The sequence below is a fragment of the Ranitomeya variabilis genome, chromosome 8, assembly GCF_051348905.1.
Source record: "Ranitomeya variabilis isolate aRanVar5 chromosome 8, aRanVar5.hap1, whole genome shotgun sequence".
Taxonomy (NCBI): Eukaryota; Metazoa; Chordata; class Amphibia; order Anura; family Dendrobatidae; genus Ranitomeya; species Ranitomeya variabilis.
The window spans coordinates 86,675,852-86,693,184 of NC_135239.1; positions in this window are offsets into that span (position 1 = coordinate 86,675,852).

The window sequence follows — 17,333 nt, forward strand, 5'->3', positions numbered from 1 at the left end:
TGCTATTAGTAAGTGGGCCTCTCTTTGCTAAACCTAGTTCATCTCTGTGTTTGTCATTTCCTCTTACCTCACCGTTATTATTTGTGGGGGGCTTGTATCCAACTTTTGGGGTCTATTCTCTGGAGGCAAGAGAGGTCTTTGTTTTCCTCTTCTAGGGGTAGTTAGTCCTCCGGCTGGCGCGAGACATCTAGCGACCAATGTAGGCATGTTCCCCGGCTACTTCTAGTGTTGGCGTTAGGAGTAGATATATGGTCAACCCAGTTACCACTGCCCTATGAGCTGGATTTTTGTACTTCGCAGACTTACCTGTTCCTCTGAGACCCTCGCCATTGGGGTCATAACAGAGAAGGCTCAGCTCTTTGCCAACCGCCGTCGCTGTGTGGGTCCCCGACTTCGCGTTGGGGACTTGGTGTGGTTGTCTTCTCACTTCGTTCCTATGAAGGTCTCCTCTCCTAAGTTCAAGCCTCGGTTTATCGGTCCTTATAAGATTCTGGAAGTCCTTGGCCTTGTGTCATTCCGTCTGGACCTCCCGGCATCATTTGCTATTCATAATGTGTTCCATCGCTCGTTGTTGTGGAGGTATGTGGTACCTGTGGTTCCTCTGGTTGAGCCTCCTGCCCCGGTGCTGCTTGAGGGAGAATTGGAATACGTGGTGGAGAAGATCTTGGATTCTTGTGTTTCTAGACGGAGGCTCCAGTATTTGGTCAAGTGGAAGAGCTATGGTCAGGAGGATAATTCTTGGGTTGTCGCCTCTGATGTTCATGCGGCCGATTTGGTTCGTGCCTTCCATGTGGCTCATCCTGATCGCCCTGGGGATTTTCATGAGGGTTCGGTGACCCCTCCTTAAGGGGGGGGAACTGTTGTGAACTCTGTTTTCGGGCTCCCTCTTGTGGTCACTGGTGGTATGGTGTGACTTTTGCTTTGGGCTCCCCCTGGTGGCTTTGTTTGTTATCCTGCTGGTCTCTGGCTATCAGCTGGTTCGTTATCCTCTGGGAGGTTCCTATATAGCTCTGTTTTACTTCCACTTGTGGCCGGCTGTCGATGTAATCAGTGCTACTCAGATTCCTTCTGACTACCTTGCTCCCAGTCCATCCAGGATAAGCTAAGATTTGTTTGCTCATTTTTTGATTAGCAGTGTTTATCATGTTTTCTGTTCCAGCTTGCTAAAATGTAATTCCCTCGCTTGCTGGTTGCTCTAGTGGGCTGAGTTTCTCCCCACACACCGTTAGTTGGTGTGTGGGTTCTTGAAATCTCAGGATGGATATTTTGTAAGGGTTTTTTATTGATCGCATAGACCCCTGCTCTATTTTCTGCTTTCTAGTACTAGTGGGCCTCTTTTGCTGAATCTGATTTCATCCCTATGTATGTGCCTTCTTCTTACTTCACCGTTAATATTTGTTGGGGGCTGCTATATCTTTGGGGATTATTTCTCTGGAGGCAAGCGAGGTCTTTCTTTCTCTTTAGGGGTAGCTAGTTCCTCAGGCTGGCTCGAGACGTCTAAGAATTTTTTAGGCACGTTCACCGGCTACCTCTAGTTGTTTTGGATAGGTTTAGATTTGCGATCAGTCCAGTTACCATCTCCCTAGAGCTCGTCCTTAGTTTAATCACTTGCTGATCTATTTGTGATCCTCCGCCACTTGGGATCATAACATAAACCCCAGTCAGAGACGCAGAGGATTCACTTTCTCCAAGTTGCAGTGGTGCATTGCTGCAGCACAAAACATTCACCCATTTGGCCGTGAAACTCATGTATTGTCCCTGTCTACAGCTACTGTTCCATGTGTTTACAGTGCAACACACTTTGGAACTCAAAGTCAAGTAAAAAGAGCTTCTTATATTCTCCTGCACATGAGGACACAGAGCGGGCATCTCTTTCTGTGAGAAAAAATAGCAGCTGGGTAACTTCCAGACAGGGTGAGAACATGCCATCATTTACCCAAAAGCAGCCTACTCCACTAGTTAATATAGAGCTACTGTACCACCTGCAGGTTGATTAGATTAGAATTTAGTTGGCACAAAAGCAGATGACTGGGAGCTTACCTTTGTTTCCTCGACACACAATCAGGGATAGAAGTATTCAAAGTACGACAAACAGTTGGTGGATAACAATGATGGTGATGATAACACTGATCAAGTAGTACTCATCTGAGGAGAAGAGAGAGGAGATCAACTTGAGGCTATTGTCTGTACAAGTACCCTCTAAAATGTAAAGTGCTGCGGATTATGTTGGTGCTTTAGAAAAAAAATTATTATTATTATTATTATTATTATTATTATGTATGATTAGCCACTACCACAACCAGTGCTTCAGTCCTCGCTGAGCCTACTGCACCAACAGCACGTGTGGCATGGCATTGTAAGGAGGTGGCGGAGAACCCCATTGCTTCCCCTCTTTCCTATGTGCTGGTCCCGTGCACTTCACTGTGGTAATGTTATGTACCTGTATGTTACTGTATTCTATGTAATAGTGTGCTGTGTCTGCAATGTTCCTAAATGTGTTAGAGGCAAGACCAGCACAGGTTAACTTTGTGGGCTGGACTTGCAGCCTCAAAGGAGCAGGAAGCTCCTGCTTCCTGGTCAGAGCCCAGGCAGGACAGCCTAAGGCAGTGTATGTTTCCCCATCTGGGCACATGTGTGTTCCCGCTTGAGACAGAAGGAGCCCCCGTCTGGAGCATTAGTGGGTCCCCATCTGGGACAGAAGGAGCCCACATCTGGGGCATAAGTGGATCCCCATCTGGGACAAAAGGAGCCCCTGTCTGGGGCATAAATGGATCCCCATCTGGGACAGAAGGAACCCCTAGCTGGGGGGAATACTGGCTGTCAGGACTGTCGGGCACCGCAATTGAATGTGTGCCTCGCCAGAGACTTTTAGCTCAAGACAGCTTACTGGGAACTTTGGACTCTGCTGCTGCTGCCGTTGCTGTGATTAGGGACAGAACAGGAATTATATGTCTCTTGTTTATTTCTTAAAATACAAGTTGCCACTGTTGGGCCCTATACAGTATGAAGTGTGGTTCATCCGGAGGACGTCGTCCCATTTTGGAGAACAGCTGCAGGACTGAGGTAACCCAATGTGACTCAGGGCTGGGGTAAGAACTGACATTTTATGTGCAAGGTGCCAGGGTGTGGACTGATTCTGCTGTAGTGGACTCGACCGCGACTACCACCCCATGCTACCTTGTTACAGCATCACCTGCTCCAAAACTGACTGCAGAAAAATCAGATTTTTCCCCAGACAACCATTAGCTACATATTGCCTCCATTGTGCATCACTGAAGCTAACAACATCATCCTCTGATGACATCACGCTCTTTGCACCCCGAGCTGTTTCCCAGGTCTTATCCACTGCAGAATTACCATCATCATCCTTACTTTGGCTGACATTTGATGTGCGAAAAATGGGGATAGTTCCTTGCACCTCAGTTGATTCCCATCAAGAGATTTGTCCAGGCTTCGAATGATGCTACCATCACTAGTGCCACTACCATCTTGGCTCATAGGGCTAGCAACACAATTTAGGTGTTTGAAATTTCACCTCCATCTCCTATGGCCTCTTGCCATCCAAGTATAAAGGCTGACTGTTCATGTCTTCCCATAAATCAAGTAAAGGAAGCAGTTCTGTGGTAATATCTTCCTTAACCACTAGGGTGCTATGGGTTAGGGGTAGAGTTGAGCGACTTTTACTTTTTTCGGATCGAGTCGGGTTTCGCGAAATCGGCAGATTATTGCGAAAAGTCGGGGGCCGACTGAAACACGAAACCCAATGCAAGTCAATGGGGAATCAAAGTCGGCAGTGAGTGGAGGACAGGAAAACACCTACAGTGCCCATTTTAGTGCCAAAATCATCAATTCTTATTACTTAAGCTTGTCAATCTTAATTTACTTTATAATAATAGTTAGGCGTTGAAAACTGGGGGTCATTTGGCTAAAGTTGTGGGGGGGTAGGGCTGGCTCAAGATTTTCGTGGGCCCAGGAAACGCAGAATACGTCATGGCGGTGGAGCAAGGAGAGGTACGTATTTCAACTTTGCAAGTGCTGTGATCCTGAGCAAGCAGGGGGGCCCACTCGTTGGCACTGGCACAGGGCCCCTCATAGTACGGCGGTGTGTTTGACGGCGGGTGGCGCCTCCCACTGGCAGAGACACTTTTGCGTACTATGAGGGGCCCTGTGCCAGTGATGTCGCCAACGAGTATGCCCCCCCACCTGATGAAGGAACCTGCACTTTCATCTGCACCTTCCTCTTTGTCCCAGTGTAAGGTGGTATAGTATGCTGGGAAAGGAAATCTGACTTTCAGCAGGGTCAGATTCTGGCTGTGTAGAGTGCAAGGGGAATGTAGTTGTCTGTGTTATGATCTGGTGACTTTGGAGCCGCATGAACTTTTTCTGGAGTAGGTGGAAACTGTACTGACCGCAAAACCTGAACTAACACCGCAACTAGAAGTAGCCGTGGGGTGTGCCTAACAAACCCTAGACACCTCGACACAGCCGGAGGACTAAATACCCCTATAGATGGAAATAGGAATACTACCTTGCCTCAGAGCAGAACCCCAAAGGATAGGCAGCCCCCCACGAATATTGACTGTGAGTAGGACAGGAAAGACACACGCAGGCAGAAAACATGATTCAGCAAAAGAGGCCACTCTAGCTAAATAGGGAAAGATAGGACAGAATACTAAGCGGTCAGTATTAAAACCCTTCCAAAAATATCCACAGCAGATAATACAAAAAGTTCCACAATCTAACTAAAGACATGGAATGTATATCTGCCACTCCAGACAATCCAACAAGACTGAGAAAATACTGACACAATCTAAGCTGGACAAAAAAAAACACTGAATAGCACAGAATTATTAAGCACACAGCATGTGTGCCACAGAAACCAAAACCAGACACTTATCTTTGCTGATTTGGCAGAAGGCAGAAGAAACCAAACCAGGACCAAAACCTCCCAACAACCATGGACAACTGGCAAGGACTAATGAATCCTGCACGCCTGAATACCCCAGTCAGAACTGCAATCAGCAGATACACCTGACCAGGACTGCAACTCAGGGACAACTGCATTACCACCTACAACCACCGGAGGGAGCCCAAAAGCAGAACTCACAACAGTACCCCCCCTTGAGGAGGGGTCACCAAACCCTCACCAGAGCCCCCAGGCCGATCAGGACGAGCCAGATGAAAAGCATGAATCAAATCAGCAGCATGGACATCAGAGGCAAAAACCCAAGAATTATCCTCCTGGCCATAACCCTTCCATTTGACAAGATACTGAAGCCTCCGCCTCGAAAAACGAGAATCCAAAATCTTCTCAACCACATACTCCAACTCCCCATCAACCAACACAGGGGCCGGAGGATCAACAGAGGGAACAACGAGCACCACATATTTCCGCAATAAAGATCTATGGAAGACATTATGGATAGCAAAAGAGGCCGGAAGCGCCAATCGAAAAGACACCGGATTAATAATCCCAGAAATCCTATAAGGACCAATAAACCAAGGCTTAAACTTAGGAGAATAAACCTTCATAGGAACATGACGGGAAGACAACCAGACCAGATCCCCAACCTGAAGCCGGGAACCAACACACCGACGACGGTTAGCAAAACGTTGAGCCTCCTCCTGAGACAACACCAAATTGTCCACCACATGAGCCCAAATCTGCTGCAACCTGTCAACCACCGAATCCACACCATGACAGTCAGAAGGCTCAACTGTTGTGAACTCTTTTTCTGGGCTCCCTCTTGTGGTCACAAGTGGTACAGTGTGAGTGCTGTCTTTCTGCAGGTTTGTGACTGGCATCAGCTGTCTCGTTATCTGTGGGCTGGTTTTCTATTTAAGCTCACTTGGAATCTCAGTCTATGCCTGCTGTCGTTGTATTCAATGCTATTCTGTTTGCTTCTGTCTACATCCGTTACCAGTCTCTTCAAGAGAAGCTAAGTTCTGTTTGCTTATTCTTGCTCATCTGTGTTCAATATGTTCCTAGAATATTATGAGTTTTGTCCAGCTTGCTAATATGTCATTTCTCTGCTTGCTGGTAGCTCTGGGGTGCTGAGTTGCTCCCCCCACATCGTTAGTTGGTGTGGGGGTTCTCGCATTCTCTGCATGGATATTTTTGTATAGGGATTTTTACTGACCGCACAGATCCCTTGCTATTTTCTGCTATCTAGTGTTAGCGGGCCTCATTTGCTTAACCTGTTTCATCTCTGCGTTTGTCTTTTCCTCTTAACTCACCGTTATTATTTGTGGGGGGCTGTTCTATTTCTTTGGGGTTATTTCTCTGAGGCAAGTGAGGTCTTACTTTATCTCTAGGGGTAGTCAGTTTCTCAGGCCGTGAAGAGACGTCTAGGATTTCAGGAAACGTTCCACGGCTACCTTTAGTGTGTTTGGTTAGGATCAGCTTTGCGGTCAGTCCAGTTACCACATCCCCAGAGCTCGTCCTATTGTCTCTGACTTAGCTGGTTAGATTTGTGATCCTAAGCCACTGGGATCATAACAGTACAGCAGGCCATAAAAAGTGTTTAATGCATCGCAGAAGTGGGATAAGAGAAGTCCTGAGTACAATTTATTTTTTTTTCCTCTCCCTTTGCTGCAGTCTGTCCAGCTTCTCTCATCCCCTTAATCTCTGGGTGGCTTTGAGTTCAGCTGCAGACATGGATATTCAGAGTCTGACTTCTAGTGTGGATCATCTTGCTGCAAGGGTGCAAAGCATTCAGGATTTTGTTGTTCACAGTCCTATGTCTGAGCCAAAAGTACCTATTCCTGAGTTTTTTTCTGGAGATAGATCTGGGTTTCTGAATTTTAAGAATAATTGTAAATTATTTCTTTCTTTGAGACCTCGTTCCTCTGGTGATTCCGCTCAGCAAGTTAAAATTGTTATCTCCTTGTTACGCGGCGACCCTCAAGATTGGGCTTTCTCCCTGGCGCCAGGAGATCCTGCATTGCTGAATGTGGATGCGTTTTTTCTGGCGCTTGGACTGCTTTATGAGGAACCTAATCTTGAGAACCAGGCAGAAAAGGCCTTGCTGGCTCTCTCTCAGGGCCAGGATGAAGCTGAGGTGTATTGTCAAAAATTTCGGAAATGGTCGGTGCTTACTCAATGGAATGAGTGTGCCCTGGCTGCAAATTTCAGAGAAGGTCTTTCTGAAGCCATTAAGAATGTTATGGTGGGGTTCCCTACGCCTGCAAGTCTGAATGACTCAATGGCTTTGGCCATTCAGATTGATCGGCGTTTGCGGGAGCGCAAATCTACGCACCATCTGGCGGTGTTTTCTGAACAGAGACCTGAGTCTGTGCAATGTGACCGAATTCTGACCAGAATTGAGCGGCAAAATCATAGACGTCAAAATGGGTTGTGCTTTTACTGTGGTGATTCAACTCATGTTATCTCAGCATGCTCTAAGCGCATAAAAAAAATCACTAAATCTGTCACCGTTGGTACTATACAGCCTAAATTCATTTTGTCTGTTACTTTAATTTGTTCTTTGTCATCCTACTCGGTTATGGCTTTTGTGGATTCGGGTGCTGCCCTGAACCTGATGGATGTGTCGTTTGCCAGGCGCTGTGGTTTTGTCCTGGAGCCTTTGGAATTCCCTATTCCACTGAGGGGTATTGATGCTTCACCATTGGCTGAGAATAAGCCTCAGTATTGGACTCAAGTGACCATGTGCATGACTCCTGTACATCAGGAGGATAATTCCTGGGTTGTCGCCTCTGATGTTCATGCGGCCGATTTGGTTCGTGCCTTCCATGTGGCTCGTCCTGATCGCCCTGGGGGTTTTGATGAGGGTTCGGTGATCCCTCCTCAAGGGGGGGGTACTGTTGTGAACTCTATTTCTGGGCTCCCTCTTGTGGTCACAAGTGGTACTGTGTGAGTGCTGTCTTTCTGCAGGTTTGTGACTGGCATCAGCTGTCTCGTTATCTGTGGGCTGGTTTTCTATTTAAGCTCACTTGGAATCTCAGTCTATGCCTGCTGTCGTTGTATTCAGTGCTATTCTGTTTGCTCCTGTCTACATCCGTTACCAGTCTCTTCAAGAGAAGCTAAGTTCTGTTTGCTTATTCTTGCTCATCTGTGTTCAATATGTTCCTAGAATATTATGAGTTTTGTCCAGCTTGCTAATATGTCATTTCTCTGCTTGCTGGTAGCTCTGGGGTGATGAGTTGCTCCCCCCACATCGTTAGTTGGTGTGGGGGTTCTCGCATTCTCTGCGTGGATATTTTTGTATAGGGTTTTTTACTGACCGCACAGATCCCTTGCTATTTTCTGCTATCTAGTGTTAGCGGGCCTCATTTGCTTAACCTGTTTCATCTCTGCGTTTGTCTTTTCCTCTTAACTCACCGTTATTATTTGTGGGGGGCTGTTCTATTTCTTTGGGGTTATTTCTCTGAGGCAAGTGAGGTCTTACTTTATCTCTAGGGGTAGTCAGTTTCTCAGGCCGTGAAGAGACGTCTAGGATTTCAGGAAACGTTCCACGGCTACCTTTAGTGTGTTTGGTTAGGATCAGCTTTGCGGTCAGTCCAGTTACCACATCCCCAAAGCTCGTCCTATTGTCTCTGACTTAGCTGGTTAGATTTGTGATCCTAAGCCACTGGGATCATAACACTCAACCTGCCCAGAAGAAAAACGAGGAAGAAAACCAAAATTACAAAAAAAAGGCGAAACCAAAGTAGCCGAACTAGCCCGATTATTAAGGGCAAACTCGGCCAATGGCAAAAAGGCCACCCAATCATCCTGATCAGCAGACACAAAGCATCTCAAATAGGTCTCCAAGGTCTGATTAGTTCGCTCGGTTTGGCCATTTGTCTGAGGATGAAATGTAGAGGAAAAAGATAAATCAATGCCCAGCCTAGCACAAAAGGCCCGCCAAAACCTAGAAACAAACTGGGAACCTCTGTCAGACACAATATTCTCCGAAATACCATGCAAACGAACCACATGCTGAAAAAACAACGAAACTAAATCTGAAGAGGAAGGCGATTTAGGCAAAGGCACCAAATGAACCATCTTAGAAAACCGGTCACAAACAACCCAGATAACCGACATCCTCTGGGAAACTGGAAGATCAGAAATAAAATCCATAGAAATATGCGTCCAGGGCCTCTCAGGGACCGGCAATGGCAAAACCAACCCACTAGCACGGGAACAACAAGGCTTGGCCCGCGCACAAGTCCCACAGGACTACACAAAAGAACGCACATCACGTGATAAAGAAGGCCACCAAAAGGACCTACCAACCAAGTCTCTGGTACCAAAAATACCAGGATGACCAGCCAACACAGAACAGTGAACCTCAGAAATCACTCTACTAGTCCATCTGTCAGGAACAAACAGTTTCCCCACTGGACAACAATCAGGTCTGTCAGCCTGAAATTCCTGAAGAACCCGTCGTAAATCAGGGGAAATAGCAGAAAGAACCACCCCTTCTTTCAGAATGCCGACCGGTTCAAGGACCTCAGGAGAATCAGGCAAAAAACTCCTAGAAAGGGCATCAGCCTTAATATTCTTGGAATCCGGAAGATACGAGACCACAAAATCAAAACGGGATAAAAGACCATCGAGCCTGTCTAGGATTCAGCCGCTTGGCAGACTCAAGGTAAATCAAATTCTTATGATCGGTCAAGACCACAATACGGTGCTTAGCTCCCTCAAGCCAATGTCGCCACTCCTCAAATGCCCACTTCATAGCCAACAACTCCCGATTGCCGACATCATAATTGCGTTCAGCAGGCGAAAATTTACAGGAAAAGAATGCACATGGTTTCGTCAAGGAACCAACATGATCCCTCTGGGACAAAACGGCCCCTGCGCCAATCTCAGAAGCGTCAATCTCAACCTGAAACGGAAGGGAAACATCCGGTTGGCGCAACACCGGAGCAGAAGTAAATTGACGTTTAAGCTCCTGAAAGGCAGAAACAGCCGCAGAGGACCAATTCGCCACATCAGCGCCTTTTTTTGTAAAATCGGTCAAGGGTTTAACCACGCTGGAAAAGTTAGCAAAGAAACGGCGATAAAAATTTGCAAAACCCAAAAATTTCTGAAGGCTCTTTACGGACGTGGGTTGAATCCAATCATGAATGGCCTGAACCTTAACCGGATCCATCTCAATAGATGTAGGAGAAAAAATAAAACCCAAAAAAGAAACCTTCTGCACCCCAAAGAGACACTTAGACCCCTTCACAAACAAAGCATTGTCATGAAGGATCTGAAATACCATCCTGACCTGTTCCACATGAGACTCCCAATCATCAGAAAAAATCAAAATATCGTCCAAATACACAATCAAGAATTTATCAATATAAGTCTGGAAGATATCATGCATGAAAGATTGAAAAACAGATGGAGCATTAGTGAGCCCGAACGGCATCACAAGGTATTCAAAATGGCCTTCGGGCGTATTGAACACAGTTTTCCATTCATCACCCTGCTTAATACGAACAAGATTATATGCCCCCGAAGGTCAATCTTCGTAAACCAACTAGCCCCCTTAATTCTAGCAAACAAATCGGAAAGCAAAGGTAAAGGGTATTGAAACTTGACCGTGATCTTATTCAAGAGGTGATAATCAATACAGGGTCTCAAGGAGCCATCCTTCTTAGCAACAAAAAAAAATCCCGCTCCCATCAGTGAAGAAGATGGCCGAATATGCCCTTTCTCCAAAGACTCCTTAACATAACTCCGCATAGCGGTATGTTCCGGCACAGACAGGTTGAAGAGTCGGCCCTTAGGAAACTTACAGCCTGGAATCAAATCAATAGCACAATCACAGTCCCTGTGTGGTGGAAGAGAACTGGACTTGGGCTCATCGAATACATCCTGAAAATCAGACAAAAACTCTGGAATTTCGGAAGAGGAAGAAGAGGAGATGGACATTAAAGGAACATCATTATGAACCCCCTGACAACCCCAACTAGTCACAGACATAGACTTCCAATCCAACACAGGATTATGTACCTGCAACCACGGAAAACCCAACACGATAGCATCATGTAAATTATGCAATACCAGAAATCGACAATCTTTCTGATGGGCTGGCGCCATGCGCATGGTCACCTGTGTCCAAAACTGGGGCTTATTTTTAGCCAAAGGTGTAGCATCAATGCCCCTTAAAGGAATAAGGTTCTGCAAGGGCTGCAAGGGGAAACCACAACGCCTGGCAAACTCAAGGTCCATTAAATTCAAAGCGGCGCCTGAATCCACAAACACCAAGACAGAAAATGATGACAATGAGCAGATCAGGGACACCGGTAACAGAAATTTAGGTTGTACAGTACTGATGGTAAACGAACTAGCGATCCTCTTTGTCCGTTTAGGGCAGACTGAAATGACATGAGAAGCATCGCCACAATAATAACACAACCTATTCTGACGTCTGAGTCCTTGTCGTTCTGTCCTAGACAGAATCCTATCACACTGCATTGGCTCAGGACTCTGCTCTGAGGACAACACCACAGCACGCACAGTTCTGCGCTCCCACAAGCGCCAATCAATCTGAATGGCCAAAGACATAGAATCACTCAGACCGATGGGCGTGGGAAACCCCACCATAACATCTTTAACGGATTCAGAAAGACCCTTTCTGAAAATTGCAGCCAAAGCATCATCATTCCATGTAGTCAACACAGACCATTTTCTAAATTTCTGACAATTCAATTCTGCCGCCTCTTGACCCTGAGTTGGGCGAACAAGGTCTTCTCCGCTTGATCCACAGAATTAGGTTCATTATATAATAGTCCTAAAGCCTGAAAAAAGGAATCTACATTAAGCAAAGCCGGATTCCCAGATTCCAGGGAAAATGCCCAATCCTGTGGATCGCCACGCAGCAGGGAAATGACGATTTTAACCTGCTGAATAGAATCCCCAGAGGATCGAGGTCTCAAAGCAAAAAACAGTTTACAGTTGTTTTTAAAACTCAAAAATTTGGACCTGTCACCAAAAAACAAATCAGGAGTAGGAATCTTCGGCTCTAAAACAGGAGTCTGAACAATATAATCAGAAATTCCCTGTACCCTAGCAGCAAGCTGGTCTACACGAGAAGCTAATTCCTGAACATCCATGCTAACACAAGACTCCTTAGCCACCCAGAGAAAAAGAGGGAAGAAAAGGCAAAGCAAACTGCAGAAAAAAAAATGACTCAACACCTTTCTTCCCTTCTTCTGAGATGCATTTAACTCATAGTGGGCCAGTTGTACTGTTATGATCTGGTGACTTTGGAGCCGCATGAACTTTCTCTGCAGTAGGTGGAAACTGTACTGACCGCAAAACCTGAACTAACACCGCAACTAGAAGTAGCCGTGGGGTGTGCCTAACAAACCCTAGACACCTCGACACAGCCGGAGGACTAAATACCCCTATAGATGGAAATAGGAATACTACCTTGCCTCAGAGCAGAACCCCAAAGGATAGGCAGCCCCCCACGAATATTGACTGTGAGTAGGAGAGGAAAGACACACGCAGGCAGAAAACAGGATTCAGCAAAAGAGGCCACTCTAGCTAAATAGGGAAAGATAGGACAGAATACTAAGCGGTCAGTATTAAAACCCTTCCAAAAATATCCACAGCAGATAATACAAAAAGTTCCACAATCTAACTAAAGACATGGAATGTATATCTGCCACTCCAGAGAATCCAACAAGACTGAGAAAATACTGACACAATCTAAGCTGGACAAAAAAAACACTGAATAGCACAGAATTATTAAGCACACAGCATGTGTGCCACAGAAACCAAAACCAGACACTTATCTTTGCTGATTTGGCAGAAGGCAGAAGGAACCAAACCAGGACCAAAACCTCCCAACAACCATGGACAACTGGCAAGGACTAATGAATCCTGCACGCCTGAATACCCCAGTCAGAACTGCAATCAGCAGATACACCTGACCAGGACTGCAACTCAGGGACAACTGCATTACCACCTACAACCACCGGAGGGAGCCCAAAAGCAGAACTCACAACAGTACCCCCCCTTGAGGAGGGGTCACCGAACCCTCACCAGAGCCCCCAGGCCGATCAGGACGAGCCAGATGAAAAGCATGAATCAAATCAGCAGCATGGACATCAGAGGCAAAAACCCAAGAATTATCCTCCTGGCCATAACCCTTCCATTTGACAAGATACTGAAGCCTCCGCCTCGAAAAACGAGAATCCAAAATCTTCTCAACCACATACTCCAACTCCCCATCAACCAACACAGGGGCCGGAGGATCAACAGAGGGAACAACGGGCACCACATATTTCCGCAATAAAGATCTATGGAAGACATTATGGATAGCAAAAGAGGCCGGAAGCGCCAATCGAAAAGACACCGGATTAATAATCCCAGAAATCCTATAAGGACCAATAAACCAAGGCTTAAACTTAGGAGAAGAAACCTTCATAGGAACATGACGGGAAGACAACCAGACCAGATCCCCAACCTGAAGCCGGGAACCAACACACCGACGACGGTTAGCAAAACGTTGAGCCTCCTCCTGAGACAACACCAAATTGTCCACCACATGAGCCCAAATCTGCTGCAACCTGTCAACCACCGAATCCACACCATGACAGTCAGAAGGCTCAACTGTTGTGAACTCTTTTTCTGGGCTCCCTCTTGTGGTCACAAGTGGTACAGTGTGAGTGCTGTCTTTCTGCAGGTTTGTGACTGGCATCAGCTGTCTCGTTATCTGTGGGCTGGTTTTCTATTTAAGCTCACTTGGAATCTCAGTCTATGCCTGCTGTCGTTGTATTCAATGCTATTCTGTTTGCTTCTGTCTACATCCGTTACCAGTCTCTTCAAGAGAAGCTAAGTTCTGTTTGCTTATTCTTGCTCATCTGTGTTCAATATGTTCCTAGAATATTATGAGTTTTGTCCAGCTTGCTAATATGTCATTTCTCTGCTTGCTGGTAGCTCTGGGGTGATGAGTTGCTCCCCCCACATCGTTAGTTGGTGTGGGGGTTCTCGCATTCTCTGCGTGGATATTTTTGTATAGGGTTTTTTACTGACCGCACAGATCCCTTGCTATTTTCTGCTATCTAGTGTTAGCGGGCCTCATTTGCTTAACCTGTTTCATCTCTGCGTTTGTCTTTTCCTCTTAACTCACCGTTATTATTTGTGGGGGGCTGTTCTATTTCTTTGGGGTTATTTCTCTGAGGCAAGTGAGGTCTTACTTTATCTCTAGGGGTAGTCAGTTTCTCAGGCCGTGAAGAGACGTCTAGGATTTCAGGAAACGTTCCACGGCTACCTTTAGTGTGTTTGGTTAGGATCAGCTTTGCGGTCAGTCCAGTTACCACATCCCCAAAGCTCGTCCTATTGTCTCTGACTTAGCTGGTTAGATTTGTGATCCTAAGCCACTGGGATCATAACACTCAACCTGCCCAGAAGAAAAACGAGGAAGAAAACCAAAATTACAAAAAAAAGGCGAAACCAAAGTAGCCGAACTAGCCCGATTATTAAGGGCAAACTCGGCCAATGGCAAAAAGGCCACCCAATCATCCTGATCAGCAGACACAAAGCATCTCAAATAGGTCTCCAAGGTCTGATTAGTTCGCTCGGTTTGGCCATTTGTCTGAGGATGAAATGCAGAGGAAAAAGATAAATCAATGCCCAGCCTAGCACAAAAGGCCCGCCAAAACCTAGAAACAAACTGGGAACCTCTGTCAGACACAATATTCTCCGGAATACCATGCAAACGAACCACATGCTGAAAAAACAACGAAACTAAATCTGAAGAGGAAGGCAATTTAGGCAAAGGCACCAAATGAACCATCACCATTGAGGGAGCCCAAAAGCAGAACTCACAACAGGTCTGGGTCAATGTACCAGCAGACTCATCTAGCAGTGGCTGGGCAATGGGCAGGATGAGGAGGAAACACAGATATAGGCCCATATAATAAAGTAGGATAAATGCAGTTCAAAATTAGTAACAGGACTAAACAGGAGGCATTGCTTTGTTCAGTGGAGGAAAACTGTACTGAGTGGCAGACACAGTTTGTAGGCCCAAATAATAAAGTAGGCTAAATGCAGTTCAAAATTGGTAACCGGACTAAAAAGGCGGCATTGCTTTGTTCAGTGGAGGAAAACTGTAATGAGTAGCAGACTAAAGGTACCTTCACACGAAACGACATTATAACGATATCGCTAGCAATCCGTGACGTTGCAGCGTCCTCGCTAGCGATATCGTTTCGTTTGACACGCAGCAGCGATCAGGATCCTGCTGTGATGTCGCTGGTCGCTGAATAAAGTCCAGAACTTTATTTGGTCGTCCGATCGCTGTGTATCGTTGTGTTTGAAAGCAAAAGCAACGATACCAGCGATATTTTACACTGGTAACCAGGGTAAACATCGGGTTACTAAGCGCAGGGCCGCGCTTAGTTACCCGATGTTTACCCTGGTTACTAGCGTAAAATGTAAAAAAAACAAACAGCACATACTCACATTGCGTCCCCTGCAGTCTGCTTCCTCCTCTGACTCAGCGCCGCAAAGTGAAAGTGAAAGCACAGCGGTGACGTCACCGCTCTGCTCTCACTGTACGGCGCTCAGTCAGTCAGGAAGTGGACGCAGGGGGACGTGAATGTAAGTATGTGCTGTTTGTTTTTTTTAGATTTTACGCTGGTAACCAGGGTAAACATCGGGTTACTAAGCGCGGCCCTGCGCTTAGTTACCCGATGTTTACCCTGGTTACCAGGGGACCTCGGCATAGTTGATCGCTGGAGAGCGGTCTGTGTGACAGCTCTCCAGCGACCAAACAGCGACGCTGCAGCGATCGACATCGTTGTCGCTATCGCTGCAGCGTCGCTTCGTGTGAAGGTACCTTTAGTTAGTAGGCCCAAATAATAAATTGAACTAAATGTCTGCCAAAAAATTGTTCATAAATAAACAGGTGGCATAGCTAGGTACAGGGGTGGGCTCCTCTGCTGAGTTGCAGACAGTGGTAGTAGGCGCAAAGTATTAACTGGTCTAAATGGAGGCCAGGGCCCCTGTATATTTTAACTATCATCTATCATTTCAACAAATTTGTATTGGCAGTGCCATTGAAGGATTTAACAGCACAGACTACACAGTGGTGGAGCAGGGAGAGGTAAGTATTGCAAGTGGTAGAGCACTGTTCGAGCTGGGGGAACACTCTCTCGTGGGCGGCGGTACTGGCCCAGGGCCCCTCATATTACGACGGTGTGTCTGACGTTGGTTTTGCACCACCACCGTCAGAGACACTTCATTGTACTATGAGGGACCCTGTGCCAGTGCCGTCGCCCAAGAGTGGGCCCACCCACCTGTCCAGGCAAACGGCACACGCACGGGTGCTTGCGCCAGGTGGTGACCACGGCCCTGTGGGGGGAGTCAGCCCATTTAGGGAGGTATAAAAATGGCCTATGGGGGACATTCAGCAGCTACAAATGGAGGAATTGGAGAAGTCAGTAAGAGGAGGCCAAAAGCAAGACATTTTTCAGGCAAGCTACATGTCAGCAGGGGAAGGTGGGGCAAAATAATTTGAAATCCATGATTGGTTCATTTTAATGAAGGTTAGATCATCAACATTTTGGGTAGCCAGACGTGTCCTTTTTTCAGTCAGTATTTAACCAGCAGCACTGAAGACTCTTTCTGATAGCACACTAGCAGCAGGGCAAGCGAGCTCCTGTAATGCATATTCTGCCAATTCAGGCCAGGTGTCTATTTTAGATGCCCAGTAATCAAAGGGGAATGACCTGTGAGGGAGAACATCGATAAGGGAGGAAAAGTAGTTTGTATCCATACTGGACAAATGCTGTCTCCTGTCACTTTGAATCGATGCAGCAGTACCTGTCGTGTCAGCGGTCATTGCGAAATCACTCCACAACCTGGTCATAAAACCCCTCTGTCCAACGTCACTTCGGATTTGTGCACCTCTAACACCTCTGCCATGTTGGCCCCTACGGCTCGTGTGAGAACCATCAAAGCCGCTGTGTGCTGGGAATGCCTGAACCAAATGGTCTACAAGAGTTGCTTGTTTGTTAGCCAATATTTGCTCAAGGTTCTCATGTGGCATGATATTTTGTAATTTTCCTTTATATTGTGGATCCACGAGGCAGGCCAACCAGTAATCGTTATCGGTCATCATTTTGATAACGCGGGGGTCCCTTTTTAGGATATGCAAGGCATACTCAGCCATGTGGGCCAATGTTCCAGGTGTCAATTCACTGCTTGTGTTGGGTTGAGAAGCACTTTCTTGCAAATCAACATCACTTGTGTCCTGCAGAAACCCTGTACCTGACCTTGCAAAGCCACCAGTTTCTATTGCCCCTTGAGAAGCATCTGGATCGCCCCCAGGTTAGGGCAATGGGGTACTCAGCACCGGGTCCTTCAGTTCAGGGGA